The sequence below is a fragment of the Maylandia zebra genome, linkage group LG5 (genome assembly GCF_041146795.1).
Source record: "Maylandia zebra isolate NMK-2024a linkage group LG5, Mzebra_GT3a, whole genome shotgun sequence".
Classification (NCBI taxonomy): Eukaryota; Metazoa; Chordata; class Actinopteri; order Cichliformes; family Cichlidae; genus Maylandia; species Maylandia zebra.
The window spans coordinates 34353514-34369998 of NC_135171.1; the positions used below are offsets into that span (position 1 = coordinate 34353514).

The 16485-nt window shown below is 40.0% G+C and overlaps 1 protein-coding gene across 2 annotated transcripts in view; it reads left to right on the forward strand.

The window, feature by feature from the left end:
* Positions 1–16485, forward strand: part of LOC101481524 (metabotropic glutamate receptor 4) — a 210718-nt gene continuing 194233 nt past the window's right edge. Inside the window, exon 1 of one of the 2 annotated variants that reach the window (XR_013098692.1) lies at positions 1–643. The gene's annotated coding sequence lies outside the window, so the exon portion shown is untranslated. The remainder of the gene's footprint in view (positions 644–16485) is intronic. The other variant, XM_004547528.4, reaches the window with a different exon arrangement.

A 16485-nucleotide genomic window follows, 5' to 3' on the forward strand; every position in this document is an offset into this window, starting at 1 on the left:
GAGGTCTGGGTGTGCTGAGGGGTGAAGCAGCAGGCGGCCAAATGGACGTTAAAATTAAACAAATTGATGCACAGCCTGTATGTCACACTCCAGCCAAAGCGCTGGTAGCTTTATATGCTTTAATCAGACATTCACACCTTTTTCCCCCGTCGTTCACTGATGGTGCATTTCTTTCCTGATAAAGGCGGTGTGCTGCGATGCATTTAACATCATTCACATCCAGTGCAAGGGGCGCATGTAGTCTTCCCTCTGTCAATGAGAAAGTGCTCTCGCCTCGGGTGTGGGATATGCGCTTCTCCGCTCTTTTATCCCGTAAAATCAGATCCGCTTTTCGCAGGAGCTGTATTAGTGAGTAGCTCTACTGGACGTGTCTTTTATTTTCCCTTCGCACACAGCCTAAAGTTAGGACTTGAGACTTTCAGCGCCACTTTTCCGAGGACAGCGCTCGAAATGATTTGGGGAGATTGACGGAGCCTCCAAACGAGTGTACATTCCCGCTGGATACTATTCAGAAAGAATGTTTAGACGCTTTTTTTGAAGCTCGGGAAATCTCTCTACAAATTGATGCGCCCAACAAGATGCGATTTTGCCGCGGATATGGGTCACTTCTTATGAAAGGCTTCTTCGTGGACAGGAGAAAGGGGTAAGAATAGCCGCCCGAGCCGCAAAATGGGCCATGTATGACAATCAAATGTTTGTTAACGTCGTGACTTAAAATTACTTGATACTAAGTAGTGTGAACGCAGAGCGCTGGCAACGAGGACCCATGATAGATATCTGGGGGTGCACACAAAACATTTGTCATGTACATTTCAGAGCTGTATAATACTTCAATTGATGATTCACACGGTTGTAGTTTAGAAAAGGAAATATATGTGCTGGCTGTAAAAAGGAGTGCAACGCCCTGGACTGTAAGTGCATTGATTGTTTTTACGCGTTAAGGCGCAGCGTTTTGTGTGGAGCCCTGTATCTCGCTGCGCTGCAGAGGCGCCTGAAGTCTCGCAAAAATATGATAAAAGAATGACTCAATATCGAAACTACTGGAGCTGCGGGGTTTTAATATAAATATAGTTGCAGCTTTGAAAGCGCAGATTAGACCGAAACCATGGATAAATCCTCTCTTCAATTCAAGCAAAACCCAGTTTAACTCTGAAAGGCAGCAACACAGCAGCATGCAAACAACCGCTTCATCGTTCCCAGCTCCCCCACATTTGTCTCATCCCCACCTCTCCCCCAGTGTCTCCCTCTCAGCCCTGAAACAAGTTGAGTCACGCAGGGGAGCACCCCGGCTGGGTGGTGTTTTGTGAGAGTGTGTCGGGGGTGGGGTAAACGGTGTGTGAACCATCGACTGTCAGTCACTGTGCTGTGCAGATGTGCAGCCTCCTGGCAGTGGAAGGGAGAGTGGAGACAGTAGTAGACCAGCTGATGTGAGACTGCTGCTGTACTATACCCCAGAGCAAACTTTAATAGATTATTTAGGCATGCATGGACTGCACTTTAAGGCTTTCTTTCCTGGTTATTAGGGATGCATATTAAGCTTGATTTACCTGCACAGTTTTTGTCTGTTGTTGGCCTTTTAATAAAGGGCTTGGAGAGGCAGTGAAGGTTCATGCCAGGAGCAAATTTTTTTAATACTGCTTCCATTTTGTGCTGCCCCCTCGGGCCTTTTTGTTGAGCCAAAGATTAGCTCTGTGCTATCTTACTCTCTTAGCTTCAATTGATGGTGGGGGGCTGCTATGATTACGGCCAAATATGCCATTGTCTGCATTCCCTCTGAACTTACAGCCAAGTGGGGAAATATTCTTCATATCAGTGGGTAATTATCTAAAGAGAGTGACTCAGCAAAAGAGAGATTTTTTAATTTGTTCTCGTCCAGCCTCTGAGGTCCCATGAGATGGATTTTATGTTTTATGTTGGGGTTATTCTTGTTGGCATGTTCTTCACTACTGCAGTGACTGATAGCCTACCTGGATCTAGCAACAAAGCGTGCTTAAGAAATCTCCCCCACAGAGAGATTGGGACGAATACTCTGTGCGCTGATTGCAGCTGACAGAGAGGTGCAGGGCTTATTCAAACAGCCTCAGATTTACTTTTCCAAGCTTTGCCTGGCTTATCATGTCCTCTGAGTTAGTTTAGCAAGTGCAGACTCAGCGTAAGACCCCTGGTTTGCCTGCTGCTAAGTTCTCTTCAATACAGTGTGGACGAGAGCGTAAGCAGCCATAAGAACATACTGTAGCATTGCCTCATTCTCTGCTTAATAATACAGAATTCACCAGCATACGTAGATAAGCTTTCCCAGTAAATTCAAATGCTTCTCTGTCTTTTTGTTCCATTGACAAAGGGGTCAAATAATGAACACATCACATTCATGATGGAAACCATGAAGATCAAAGTGATTGAAATCATTTCAGCAAGTGGGGGCTTGATGCTCTTCTCCAGTCTCCAGTATCCACGGTGTTTACTGTAGCTGCTGCATAGAGAAAGGCTCCAATAAACAAACGTGTTTTCCAAAACAGACCCATGGTTAAATTCCCACTAGACCTCTGTTGTTCCCTTTTACAAAAGCTTGCCTGGAAATGGGGAAATGTGTGTGCAGTGTATAGAGCCCAGGTTTTAGCTTTATTCTCCTCCCGGCAGGCACCATCTGCTCACCAGGGAGGTTTTCCAAACAATTCCATAGTAAAGATTGGAGGGATATGGGAAACTTGGCTACAGTACAAACACAGCATTTTATATGTGAAATAAATAGTAGGTCGTTTAATGTGAAATGAAACAGATGACTAAATATATGGATCTGTGTGTGAACTAAAACAGCCAAGTTAAAAATCCCTGCACTGATTTATGCCCTCGTGTTGCATTCACATTATGTAAGCATGCTTTCATAGATACTCAGAATATTGAATATTTTCTCTCAGTGCATTAAGAAACACTACGGCCATTCTCATAGTTGAGAATTTGTCAGCTTTTCACTTAAACTTCCTGCAATTAGTGGACTCAATTTTATCTCTCAAAGGACAGTTTTTTTTTACATGCATTATACATTTATAGTGTGCTAAAATGTTTCATTTTGTACACACTATTAATTAATGGATTAATTTCATATCATATTTAAGGTATGATGAGCAAGCTATTTTAATGGACTTCTGACAGCAGTGATGGAGATTCCCCACACTTAGGGCTGATGGATGGAAATGAAATGTTTATCCTCATAACAGGCTATCATATATATATATATGAACAGACACTGTTTTCCCTTTAGGTGGTACCATTTCAATTGTCTGTTAGATTGTAAATTCTGAATAAAGCCACAGGTGGAAATTAGACCGTTTTAATGTCCATAATGCATCTTTTGAAGTAATTTTTGAGGAAACGCTGGCTTCCATTAACTCGTGTGTATTTCATGCATAACATGGCTTTGGTACTTATTACATTCCTGACACATAATTTATTCTACAATAGCGTGGAAAAGTGATTTGACTCCAGATTATTAACAATGGAGAGAAACAACACGAGAAAGATGCAGAAGAGTGATGTTGTGTATTTCCTGAGTCATCATACACACAGATTCTTCCTAGGGCAGCGTTGTGTGAAATGGAGTGTGAAATGAGTGCACTTAACATCCCTGCAGTGGATTATGCACATTATCTTACACTAGGGTTCGAGAGCATCTTGCCTCCTGCCTGCAAATCTGTCATCGAGTTACATTCACCTTTCCTCAAGCCCATTTAATGTTTCCTACATGCTGGAGTCCTTTTGTTCGATCAATTTTTTTTACTTTATCTCATATTGCACATTAATCTAGATATGATCATGCCAGTCATAAACAGTGTTGGTCAAGTTACTTGAAAAAAGTAATCAGTAACTAATTACTGATTACTCCCCCAAAAAAGTAATCCCGTTACTTTACTGATTACTTATTTTCAAAAGTAATTAATTACTTAGTTACTTAGTTACTTTTTTAAAACACGATTTACAACCTGAAGAGGTGATAAAGTGATAGATCTTTCAGCCCAATTCTACTTTTTCTACATAATCCATCATACAAAATGTAATCAAATGGAAAAGTCTCTTTTTAAAACTTGTTTTATCAGTTTTAATCTTTTAACTTTATGCATCAAGCAAAACATTTAATTATATGCAACATTCTCTGACTTGAATAAATTAGTTTAACATTTAAACCTATTTTCTACACATTCCAGCACATAAAATAAAATATTTTTTGTGTTTTCACTCACTCTTTCAAACAGATGCAAGTAAAACACAGCAGAAAATAAATAAAGTCAAAGACTCAGCGGTCCTTTTGCTCTATTTTCACCTGTAAAGCAGGAGCAGGGTAGGCGGAGGGTTACCCTGGTGCAGGTGTGCTGCGGTCAGTTGAAGAATCCGCGCGAGTGTCTCTGTGAATTTCCCATCACGTCGTAGCTACTCGGTGCTTGCTCGGAAGTTTAGGGGTTTTTTTCGCTGTAAAAAGAAGTTTTCTTCCCACGCACGATGGACGCTAATGTTTTTGTCACTTTTTATGGAATCAAACTCAAAGTAAGGTCAGTACTTCCACACTTTAAACGCTGCACGCTCATACTCTCTCCCGCACATATTATCCATTGTTGATCTGCACACAGCTGCTGTCACCAACGTCGCACTTGCTTACGTCACTGTCATGAGACATTCTCGCAAAAAAAATCACGGTTTTAGTAACGCAGTAACGCAGCGTTCCTACGGGAAAGTAACGGTAATCTAATTACCGATTTTGCAATAGTAATCCCTTACTTTACTCGTTACTTGAAAAAAGTAATCAGATTACAGTAACGCGTTACAAGTAACGCGTTACTGCCCATCTCTGGTCATAAATAAATAAATAAATGATAGATGGACGAAATAAGACTTGATACTGATAACAAAAGCACCCATCCACCGAAGTTAAACTAAAAATAAACAGTTTTTGGACCCATTTTATTATTTGCTGTGTGCATAAGTAGCCAAAATTAGGATTTTTTTTTTTTTTACATTTGAAACCCTTTTTCCAGTGTTGGTTGGAAAACCATGTGAGATTTTGTGTCTGCCAAAAAAACAGGAGTAGCTCCTTCGTGCAAGAGTGTTCAACAGTCATACAGGGAACACTGGACCTACATCACAGAAGAGGAAAGGTGTCACTTCTTCACTTTCACTTTTAGTTCCTCCATAAGTGGCCTCGACAGACCAAAAGGCAGTGGTGGAAAAATAGTGCATTTGGAGTAAAGGAGAGCTAAGATCACAGGTACAATCACATGTTCGAGAAGTTGTTGGAGAGCTTGTTGTATCCTTGCACCTGCAGGTCTATATTTTCTGGAAATGACTGTAGCATTGTAACTCTTCTTCTGTGGCTGTCATCAAAAGCCATTCTTTGAAACAAAGCCTGTAGAGAAACAGTGTGTAAAGCAAAAGCTGTAGCTGGAGCAGATGAAGTAGGTGGACATATAATAGAAATACAGACTGTTTCCCCCCTCTAAACCTTCATTTAATGTTACAGAGAAATACCAAATATTTGAAGCCAGATTTTTAGGGACCCAAAATACAATCAACACCACTACCTGACAATATTTTACAAATAAGGAAATTATCATACGGTAAGTAGTAGCATTGTTGCTGAAATTAAAGATACACCTATTTTTGACATGGCCAAATCATAGTTCTTCAGATCTTAAGCCTTTCACCCCCTTTGTGTGCATTTTCTTGTTTCAGAATGTGTTCAGATTTTAATTGAGTTAAAAAAAAAATAAATTTTTTAACTTACTTTTAGTTTTAACTTAAACAAGAATGGAAAATGAAGTCACTGGCTTTATTATTATTAGGTCAGCAGTTTAGGAAATAAATAGGTCAGCAGTGAGTTGTTCAACAATCACACCTTACCAAGTAAATCCACAAAACAAAGACAGAAGTGTCCCAGTATTTCCCTTAGTCTTAGCTCCATCCCACCCGTAGCTGCCTTTAGCTCCCATTGGCGTCCCTCCACGATTATCCAAACGACCTCCCGTCCTCATTTGCCTCCTGCTGTTCCTCACATGTGCAGTTCCAATATAATGCATATGAACAGACTGCACCTGAATGCATTCTTTTCTTGACATGAAATTACCGCTGCTGCAAAAGAGAGCTGCTGACTTTTGTGTCAAGCTTCTTTTTTCCTTCTTTTTCTCATTCAAGGAGTGACAATGACAACGACACCAGATATGAGAGCCTTGGCTGAGAATGAGTGCTGTGACAGTGCTGATGTTACGAGTTTCTACCTCCTATTTTCCCCAACCATCATCTGTGATTTCTTTTCCTGCTATTCATGGATGGTTGTGTAATGTTTGCTGATATCAGTGCTTCTCCTGTACTGCACCCGCATAATAAAATAATAGAAAAAGAAGCTTTGGTAACATACAAACTATTCAGAAAGGATACTTCATTGCTCTTCTTCACCTCATTGAATGCTCTTTACGTGGTAGATAGATACATAGACGCATAGAGATATGTATCGATACATAGATAGATAGGCGCTCTTATTTCAGTTGAGCTAGAATGGCCTGAGTAAAATTTGCCAACATAGCTCGTTTAGTTTTCTTTCCACCTCTGAATGTGGGTGAGGCAATAGAGGCTAGAGTCCACTATGATCATTCTGCACTAACCTGCATACTCTGCATGTAGACAATATCCTAACCCATTTGTTTTCTCGAACCCTCTTCTCAGATGATCAGCTTTCAGGTTGTTCATGGTGCATTTTTCTCTCTGTTATGTTTGAAGTTGTGAATCCATCATTTATTATTTAGAATGTGTGTTTTTTTTGTTTGTTTTGTTTTTTTAAGCTTTAAAAGCGTTAAATTCTTACATCATCCATCCATCCATCCATCTTTTAAAAACGTATCCACTTCAGGGTCATGGGAAGGCCAATGTGGATTACGCTCTGGACAGGTCGCTAGTCCGTCACAGGGCTAACACAGAATAACAGACGTGCATTCACGCCTCTAGGCAATTTAGAATTACCAGTTAACCAAACAAGCCTCATGGGACTGTGGGAAAAACTGGGGTACCTGGAGCAAACCCTTGTTTTTGGAGTGTGGGACGAAACTGGAAGAACTGAAGGAAACCCACACATCACAGGGAGGACATACAAACGCCATGCAGAAATGCCCCAAGCCAAGCAGAAGGCGTAAATGCCCCCTGAGTTGCCCCTTAAATCTGCAGTAAATTATTTTTGTCTATAATGGGGCAGCTTAAGCTGTTAACACATCGCCTTACAAAAGGTGAATGTTTTGGCAGTAGTTGCTTATTTACCCATCTAACACACAAGAACACATAAACCATAAACTCAAGTCTTCTTTGTACAGACACTGATGTGGGAGCGTGTATGCTCTAAACAGAAACAGGCCTCTCTCCAGAAATTTGCTGCTCGCTGTTGAGACCGGCATAGCTTACAAAGAGGCTGCATGGCTCCTACCCACAGAAATAGAGCTCAAGTCACAAACCACATTACCTCAAATCCCAATCTCTGGTATTTGTAGATAACAAATTGGTTTGCAACCAAGCAAATGAGGGACACATGCTGCTGCCTAGCCAGCCTAAAGGAAGCAAATGTTTATGATTTGATGAAAATGCTAAGAGTCACTGCCTACTCATACACCTGATTCACAGTCATACATCTCATGTGCTGCTTTATTTATACTGCTAATTGCACAACTGAATTTATGCCATTTACAGTATTGTGCAAAAGTCTCAAACCATTTCTACTTTCTTTATATTTTGCTATCTTTTAATTTTTTAAATTTTTTTAAAAGAAATACTTCTCCAGAATTCCTGAAGGATAGTCAATGCTCTTCTTTGGATATTAGTTTTGTTTGTTTTCTTTTCTGTCATAAAAGATACCAGACTATGGACTTGAGGTATGGGCTTTAAAGAGTCCAGTGAATGACTTAAACTGCCACTGTGTATTGTTCTACCAAGATATGCTTTTACCTCCCTGGCAGTATATTTGGGATCATTGCCATGTGGAAAAGACGATGCCAATCAGACACTTTCTAGATGGTGTTATTGGATCGAAATCTGACAGCACCTTTTTGCATTAATAATTCCATCAATTTTGACGATCGTTTTCCTCACTACGACTGTCTGAAATGCAGTTCCAAACCATTATAGGCATTGACTGTGTTTTACTGGTTGTGCATTAAACTCTTCTTGCATCCTCTGTGTACACTGATGATCATTTGATCTAGAAATTTGATTGCATTACTCCAGAACATAGTTTTTTGTGTAACTGGGCATACCGCAGGAAGGAAAATTTCTCCCAATTTTCCTTCCTTAATGATGACTTCTTGACAGCTGCAATTCTACTGAAACAATGTCGGATGAGGCTTTGGTGAACAGTAGGTGGACTGCTGGGAATCTTTGTAGAGCCACTTATGTAAGTGACCACAGTTGTTGCCCTCATTTAAACTTGTGTTGGTGCATTATATGTTAATTACCTTGTGGTTGTGTCCCGGTGTTTTTTAATAACCAGACAATAGAAATAGAATATTGCACATGAGGAATCAGTGGTAAAGCACAGGCCAATCAAACAGTTGTGGGCTGTGTTGACCCAACGTTTAGTTTCATATTTAGGGAGGGTTACACTTGAGGTATGGGCAATAAAGAGAGTTTCAGAAGAGTTTGCAGTTACAGTGTAGGGATGATGTAAATTTCCCACTGAAGCATAAATCCCCAGTCTGAAAGAACATATCCACTTTCAAATTTTGCTCATCAGCATTTTAGCACTTTATCTTTTGTCCACTCGCTCAGTTTTCCAAAATTTGGTTCATAAACACTGATTCATCCATTGAGCTAGGTGTCTTTTCACTGCTTGAATGATTCATAGATCACTGTTAAGCAGCTTGGATTGAAAATGAAGGAAAAAGCAGCCAAATAATGAAAAACTAAGATTTTTGGACTTTACAAAATGACTGTTTAATTTTCTGTTATTTTTTTTCAGTAAATAACATTACAGATTTTTAATTTGCAAAGTTTGACATCTTCTATGACAGAAATCATTGTTTGTCCTCTAGAACAACAGAGACGAACTTTTTGATTTGCGGTATAATCTCATTTTGTACCGACCTTCCAAAACTGTTTCTACTTACTGCAGAAATCCAGATGAATAAATGTAATAATGTTTTACTTTAGATAAGGTTTGGTCAGGCACAAAAAACACTTAGATTCAATAAAAAGGTCACAGCTTTAGCTGAAAGTCATGTAACTGACTTACTTGAACCTATGACTAGAAAAAACTAATTAAACATGCTGTCAGTTAATGTGTCTCTGATAAATTTGGCAGATTAGTAATTGTTTCATCATTTTCATTAATTGTTTCTTCAAGTTTGAACTTATATCTGTCATCAGAATCACGATTAAAACATCAAAACTGAGGATTTACACTGCAGTAATGCTGTCTTTATAGGGGCAGGCTTTGCATGTTATCCCTGTCTCTGCATGGGTTCACTCTGGGTACCCCGGTTTATTTCCACAGTCCAAAGAACCTTTTCGGTTAATTGGTGATTCTAAAGTGTCAGTAGGTGTCAATGGTTATCTGTCTCTCTGTGAGAGATTGCAGACTGCTCCAGGGTGTAAACAGATATGAGAGCAAAATGATAAATGTTTCATTTCAAGTAAATGCATTTGTATTAAAATGTGAGCCTAAACATTTTTCAAACCCCAAAGTTTTGATTGTTATGCAACTTAACACTGAAAGATGTAAGACACATCTCTCTTGATCAGATTGACAGCTTGTTAGCAAATGAGAGTCCATCCATGGAGAAGACACGAGAGCAAAGACAGAAAATCAATTCATAGGCATGTTTTCACATCACTTCCTTCAACATAATAAACAAGAATGTTGGGTTTGAACTGGTGCATGTAGATTGCTTTTATTTAACAGTCTTTAATAGGCAATGGGTTGTAATGGGTCTATTTTATAAATATTCTTTTAAGTATGTTTAAAGCATTTTAAACTTTGATAAAAGTTAATTTTATTAATAACTGCATATTGAGTTTCTGTCTTCTCCATGCACTCTCCCTCTCATGTATTACCTCAGTTGCAATCTTACCAACCTGTTAAGATTAGCCAAGAGAATTGTGTCTTACAGTTTTTCAGTATAGGTCCCACCCACAAGATTTACTTTGCTACAACATTTTGCTTGCCTTCTTTAATTGTTAGTGTATTTCACAGCAAACTGCACAAAAAATAAATTGCATGCAAAACCATATGGTTTAAATGCTCCTTTTGTACGTCTAAAATGCCTCTTTTGTTCTAGCTATTGGAGTGTCGACCAAATAAGATCCATTTTAGTGATAATAACACCCCACTAGGATTTATGCTGAAGGAACCCAGTGTACACACAGATGTTAGGATGCTCATGGTACAATAAAATGTCTCTCAAAGTGATTTACTCTTTATCATGGGAACAAATCTGAATGGTATATTAAACTTTAGAATGCTCAGACTAACCATTCAACACACTTAAGGTGACATGCTTGCTGAGTGGTTTTCAGCTGAGGTGGGAACTCCAGCCTATAATGAAGTCTTGCAGATGAACTACTTTTAGCCACCCTCTTTGCTTCTCTGCAGTGAGGGGGGAAAAAAACTGGAAATAATGTCAGTAGATGCAGATTTTCAAGTTTTATGTTGTTTCTTCTATGGCCTTTTCTGCACCAGCTGTCTACAAAGCCATCACTTATCAGCACAGGTGTTGATAAAGTGGCTTCAATTATTGGTTCAGACATCTGCATTACAAATGGATGCCTGGGCCGTTACCCGGGGATAACTCCGGTTCACACAGTCACACTCTGCCAGTTGAGAGGAAGGTGTTTGATTCAAAAATATGGCTCTACTCAGAAATAGATTGCTCGGCTTGCTATGATGAGATTCGTGTGTTGCAGGTTTTGGTGTTTTGACAGAACATGAAGGGATCGCTATAGCTCCTGTATGGCTGACGTGCCCTAGCATTAGTGTCTATGGGCACTAAGGCGAAGGCTGAATCCTCTGATGTCCTGTGGTTATTCATTTAACTTTGCAACGGCTGATTAAACTACCTCTGCCTTCCTTTTATCAAAGCATGACATGATGACAGCTTGACAATGAAGCCTTTTTTATTTTAAATCTGCATTGCACCATTTACTGCTATCAGTGGCACAGACATATTAAAGTGAAACTTGCTGTCATTGATGCAGTTACACATGCAGGAACACAAAGGAGAACTGGCAATTTTTGCGATAAATTTACACTGTTGCAAGTCAGATCCTGCTATTGAGCTTTCAAATTAGCGTTGTAGATGAATGTGCATGTGCTATTTACAAATTGCACACACATACTTAATTTATGGAACATTTAACTAAAAAAGGGGGGCATGCAATAAGAAATGTAGAAGTTAAGGTACAAGTAAAGAGGGATCTGTGCAAGGTGTGGTTTGTGTTATTCCCGATATATCTGAGCAAATGGGAAAATAGCTTGATCAGACTTATCAGCATTCACACATGTGAATATTCACTGAAGCGCTGTGCTATTGCTTTAATCCTCAACACGTGGGCTATCATTAACAGGAGCTTCCTAAAATAAAATCAAAACCCTATATCTCTTCTGACCAACTGCTGTGCACACACACATAAAAGGCAAAAAAATGATTTAAGTTCTCTGAATATCTGTCTCAACCACATCCACCTACACTTTGCACACAGAGCACAAAAGCATATGTACATCACGTTGAAAGGCATGCACACAGATGCTCACTGACACATGGAGAAAATGCTACAGAGATACTTATGACCACATGCTACAGATATGAGAGATTAGATAGATCTACAAACATGCAAATCACAACTGCACGTAAGACTAAGGGGGTGGATGCAAAGAGAGTGTGTCCATGAGCTGTATGAGAGCTCTTCTGAGATCCCTCTAGCCCACCGTGGGTGTTTTGTCTTTCCCGCGAGGGATGCTCGTTGTTTTGCGGAGGCAGGTTCAGCTCTAGGATTAATGAAAAGCTCCATCTTAGTCATGAAAAGAGCATTTTCACAATCTATTTAACATCATGCATACCAAAGGCTCACATTAGGCGCTGTTGACTTATGCTAGCCTACAGCAGTGTTTTCTGATGCATTCATTGCCACTGCTGTGATCTTCTGTGGGTAGGCTGCCCCCCCTCCAGCCGTGCCCATTGAGTCTCTTGCATTTCTCATGTTCACTGTCAGAAAAGTCATTCTTCAGCGCTGAGATGAAATATGGTGCACAACTGGAAGTCTGAGGGAGTTATTGAAGAAATGAGAGTAATAAAGCTTCCCAGGACTTCAGCGTTCTTTTTGGATAATGTCTTTTTTTTCATCTGGCGATGGATGATTGTCCACAGAAAGAGAGGATTCACTGGCACACAGCATGGTATTAGCCAATTTAGCCAAACCTTCAGGTCAAACAGCACTCTGTGAACTTGCTGAGAGTGGGGCTAGGTCAAAGGATTGCAATGCAGGATGTTTCTATCTCAGTGGCCGGGCTGACCTAACCGAGACTAAAGTGGTGTAATAGGCTGCAGTGGAAAAGCTCACAGAAGTGCATTCCATGAGTGCTGGATGTTTTTTCAGCGGTTGCTCCTAGTGAATTATTTAGTGAACATGCTTGTAATTACACAGTGAATACAGCGAGGCCGATTGGGTTGTGGTGTGCCTAGATCATTGCAGGGATCACAGGACAATGTGATGAACTCAAAAGCATTCCAGGAACTGCTGCATACTGCTGCTCTCCTCTTCCCCACTGCCCTCTCCCCTTTAGCACTGTCAGCAATTTTCTCCTGTGAATGGCTGGCGTCAGGGCAGCCTTCTTAGAGCTTTTAAAAGGTTGTTAAAGGTCCTTGTGAGACATGGCCTCTATCCTTCCATTGCCACCCACACCCTCCACTGCCCACAAAGCCCTCAAAGCAATCACAGCTTCTCAGGATGTCAGTTAGCATTAGGGTATCACCCCCACCCCACCCCTTACGCCTGCGATCAGGGCTCAGCCGGGCAGGGTAACTGGGCCACTGCGAAGGCACTCACTTGTAGCAGCCAAGGGAGAGACCGGTCATCTCTGCCACAGTAACCTTTAAGAGCTTTTCAAGGATCGGGATGTGATGGCGTGGGCGATGAATGATGGTGAAAGTAATGCTCTGATTCATCTGTTGGTGTAAACACAGAATGACTAGCACAGCAGAACAAGATGCAGCTATGGACTCAAATAAGACACAAATGTCATCCAATTCAGTTTTTTAAGGGTAAGACAACTGGAGGGTCCATTATGTGGCCCTGCTCTCCAGACCTGTCCAGGTTGGTTCGTCTGTCAAAGTAAAATGGCAGGACTGCAAATTCTGCTTGACAGCGCATACTCCCCTTAGGGAGACTAAGTGGCATCAACCTGTCCTAGTCACACACTGTTGCTGACAAGGTGATGATGAACACCTTTCATTAAAAAGAGGAAGCTGGGGTTTTACTGTGAGAGAGCATGTTCCGGTCTTAATGTCAAAGAGAATGGCTGGAAGAGGGAGCCTTGGGGCCCAAACTCTATACTGTTTTATATGCCAAGAACTCCTGTATGTCGCCATGATGTACATTAAAAAACCCATAGGACCTGCAATTAGAGGCACACAAAAAGGTGGCTGCTTGGATTAAAGCACTCCCACGAAAATAGTTTGGATCTTGTCACAACTGCAGGTAACGTATGATATTTGGATTTATTGCAAAAAGACTAATCGTTCCAAATTAGAGTCCACAGATTGTGGAGCTTTGGTGCAATTAAAAACACAGATTTCTAGGGGGCAAAACATTGCAATATTGATAGATTGATTGTCTGGTATGGGGGAAATATCCCACCCCACACTCCTTTGCATGCAGATAGCACAACTAGTAAAAGTGGAGGTGGCTGCTGTCTCAGCCTGTAGCAACATTTACAAGGATTTACTGTGAAATTTGAAGATAAGTGGCAGATAGTAGTCTGTCTGCATACATACAGCTTTAGTTTTAACTTGTTTTTAACAAGTCGTGTCAACCTAGCAAGCATAAAAATTACACGAGATGGATGGGACCGCTTTACATGTAACTTCTCTCCTTGTTAAAGGTTATTAAACAGATGATGAGATAGGAGTCAGTAAAAATGAGTAGTTATTGTTAAATCTAGAATAAGGTTATAGCTCAACTCAGTTGTGTAAAGTGCGAATGGATTTGATTTGGCTGCCTGACTGCTGTCCACTAATGAAGCTTTGGCTGCTGCATGTCTAAGCACTAATTGGGTACATTGAAAAAAGCCCCATTAGAACCCATACTAACTGTGTCTTGAGATAGCAGACTTATTTTTGTAATAATAGTGAGTGCTGGGTTCAAGATGGTTGAATTTTTAGTTTGGCAAATCCCATGCGCATTGGAGCTGGCAGGCTACACTGAAGATGCCAATACAGAAGCCGCTTTGGTAAAGCAGTTAAAAGCTGCACAGCTTTAGATATAGGATGCTGTTTTCTGGGGTTGCTGATGCTGCCCTGTTTATACACAATTTTCATTTTACAGTATATTGCTTTCAATTGCATTTTAATCAAATGCAGGGAAAGCGAGCCTAGTGTAAACACACAGAAACGTCAACTGTGATTGCTTGACCCCAAGAGCTTTGGTATTAGGTGAAGAATTTTAAAACATCAGCTGTTGAAATAATTTAACATTGTATAAATCATTAACCATCTGTGGCAGTGGCTGCAAAATATTTTGGCAACTTTAAGCCCAGTACTTAGAAAACATGGCTTGATAAGCAATACTGACTCATCTGTAATTGCTTTATAGGGACAGGAGCTCATATCTGGCAAAAGAAATATTGCAGAGACTATTTTCCCCTGGTCACTGCGATAGCTTTTTGCTGATTATGATACATTTCCCCCCCTTAAATGTATGTATATATATATATATATAGTTTACTTCCATGGGCACCAGAATTAATCAGTGTGGTCTCATTTACTTTTGAGGGGGCACTGGCTTGCAGCCTCCAAACACACATGTGTTTTTAAATGGAAATTTGATGTGCTGTAGCTTCAAAATGCAAAGCAGAACCCTTTTTGTCAATATATATGTATATAGAACACTGCAGCTTAAATATCGACTGTCTTTGCCATCACTATGTCACAGTGCTGATCATTTTTGACAGATGTTTGTTATCTCTTAGGGAGGTAAAGAGTCATACTGCCTGGTGTAAAAGCAAATCCCTGCCAGGATGTCATCACATCGGGTGTCCAAACTATAAATATATATATGATATACAAAGCTAATAATTATTATAACAGTAAAATACAACAACTGCAACATCTGCTAATAATACCATCATAAAACAATTATATTGAGCTGCAAGGTCAAAAAGATTAAAACTTATTTCCATTTCCCACATTTTGATTGTTCAGCTGAACAAAGAGGGAAGATGTGGAGCATTGGATCCATTAGAGTCCACTAGCTGAATGTAAATTATGACATTAGAAGCAATAAAATAGCTTGGATCTCCCAGTAAACACTAGTGTCTGAAGTACCCTGGCTGCCAGCATATGGCTTCAAACGAGACACAGCTCCCACACCTACAATCCATCCACAAATCATTACTGGCCTAATGAGCAACATCAAACCCTGACATTACAACATGTTACTACTACCTCCATGACAACTAGGATGGCAGAAAAAAGAGCAATCCGTCCTTGGCTTTTCCTTTTCCTTTCCTTTATACAGGTTTCATACCCTGAAACTATATCAACAATCTTAGCACTCCAGAGGCTGGAATTTGTACAGTTTCTGCTTTGTCTCTGCTGGTTCATCTAAGTGCAGGATGATGATAATGCGTGTTATTTTACAGTAGAGGATTGTATCTACCCTCGCTATCTCAGTGGCCACACAGTGTTCAATTACATTGATTTTTTCCCCCCCTTCTTCCTTTGTTGTCCAGCTGGATAGTTTATAGGCTTTGAAGGTGCACCATGGAAAAGAAGGCAAGAAACACGGGGGCGTACCTGATATCACTTTATTACCAGAGAATCTGAAAACAGCACAAAAGAAGATGAAAAGAATTTAAAATGACCACATTAACATATTACCCTTGTCTAGTAAGAGCTTTGAAATCCCAAATGATAATTTTTTAACCTAAAATATAAAGGTAGAAGGACACCTGTAATTACATAACCCTGAAAAAAATGCATAGATGTCAAACAAGACATCCTTGTTTCCTTTTTCCCGTGTCCACAGTAGTCATTGTTGAGATGCAAATTTCAGTGTTGCCCAAAATAATGTTCCTCTTTTTTTGTGATAAGAAACTTTGCATTTATTGTAAGATTATGTTAAGGATAAAAAAGGTGAGATTGTCACAAATGTAAAATGGATACATGTATTGTGAAGTTTACATTCACCTGTCACAATTAGTGTTTACTGTGCAATTACACCATTGGACTGATGGCAGTGTCATCACCATGGATC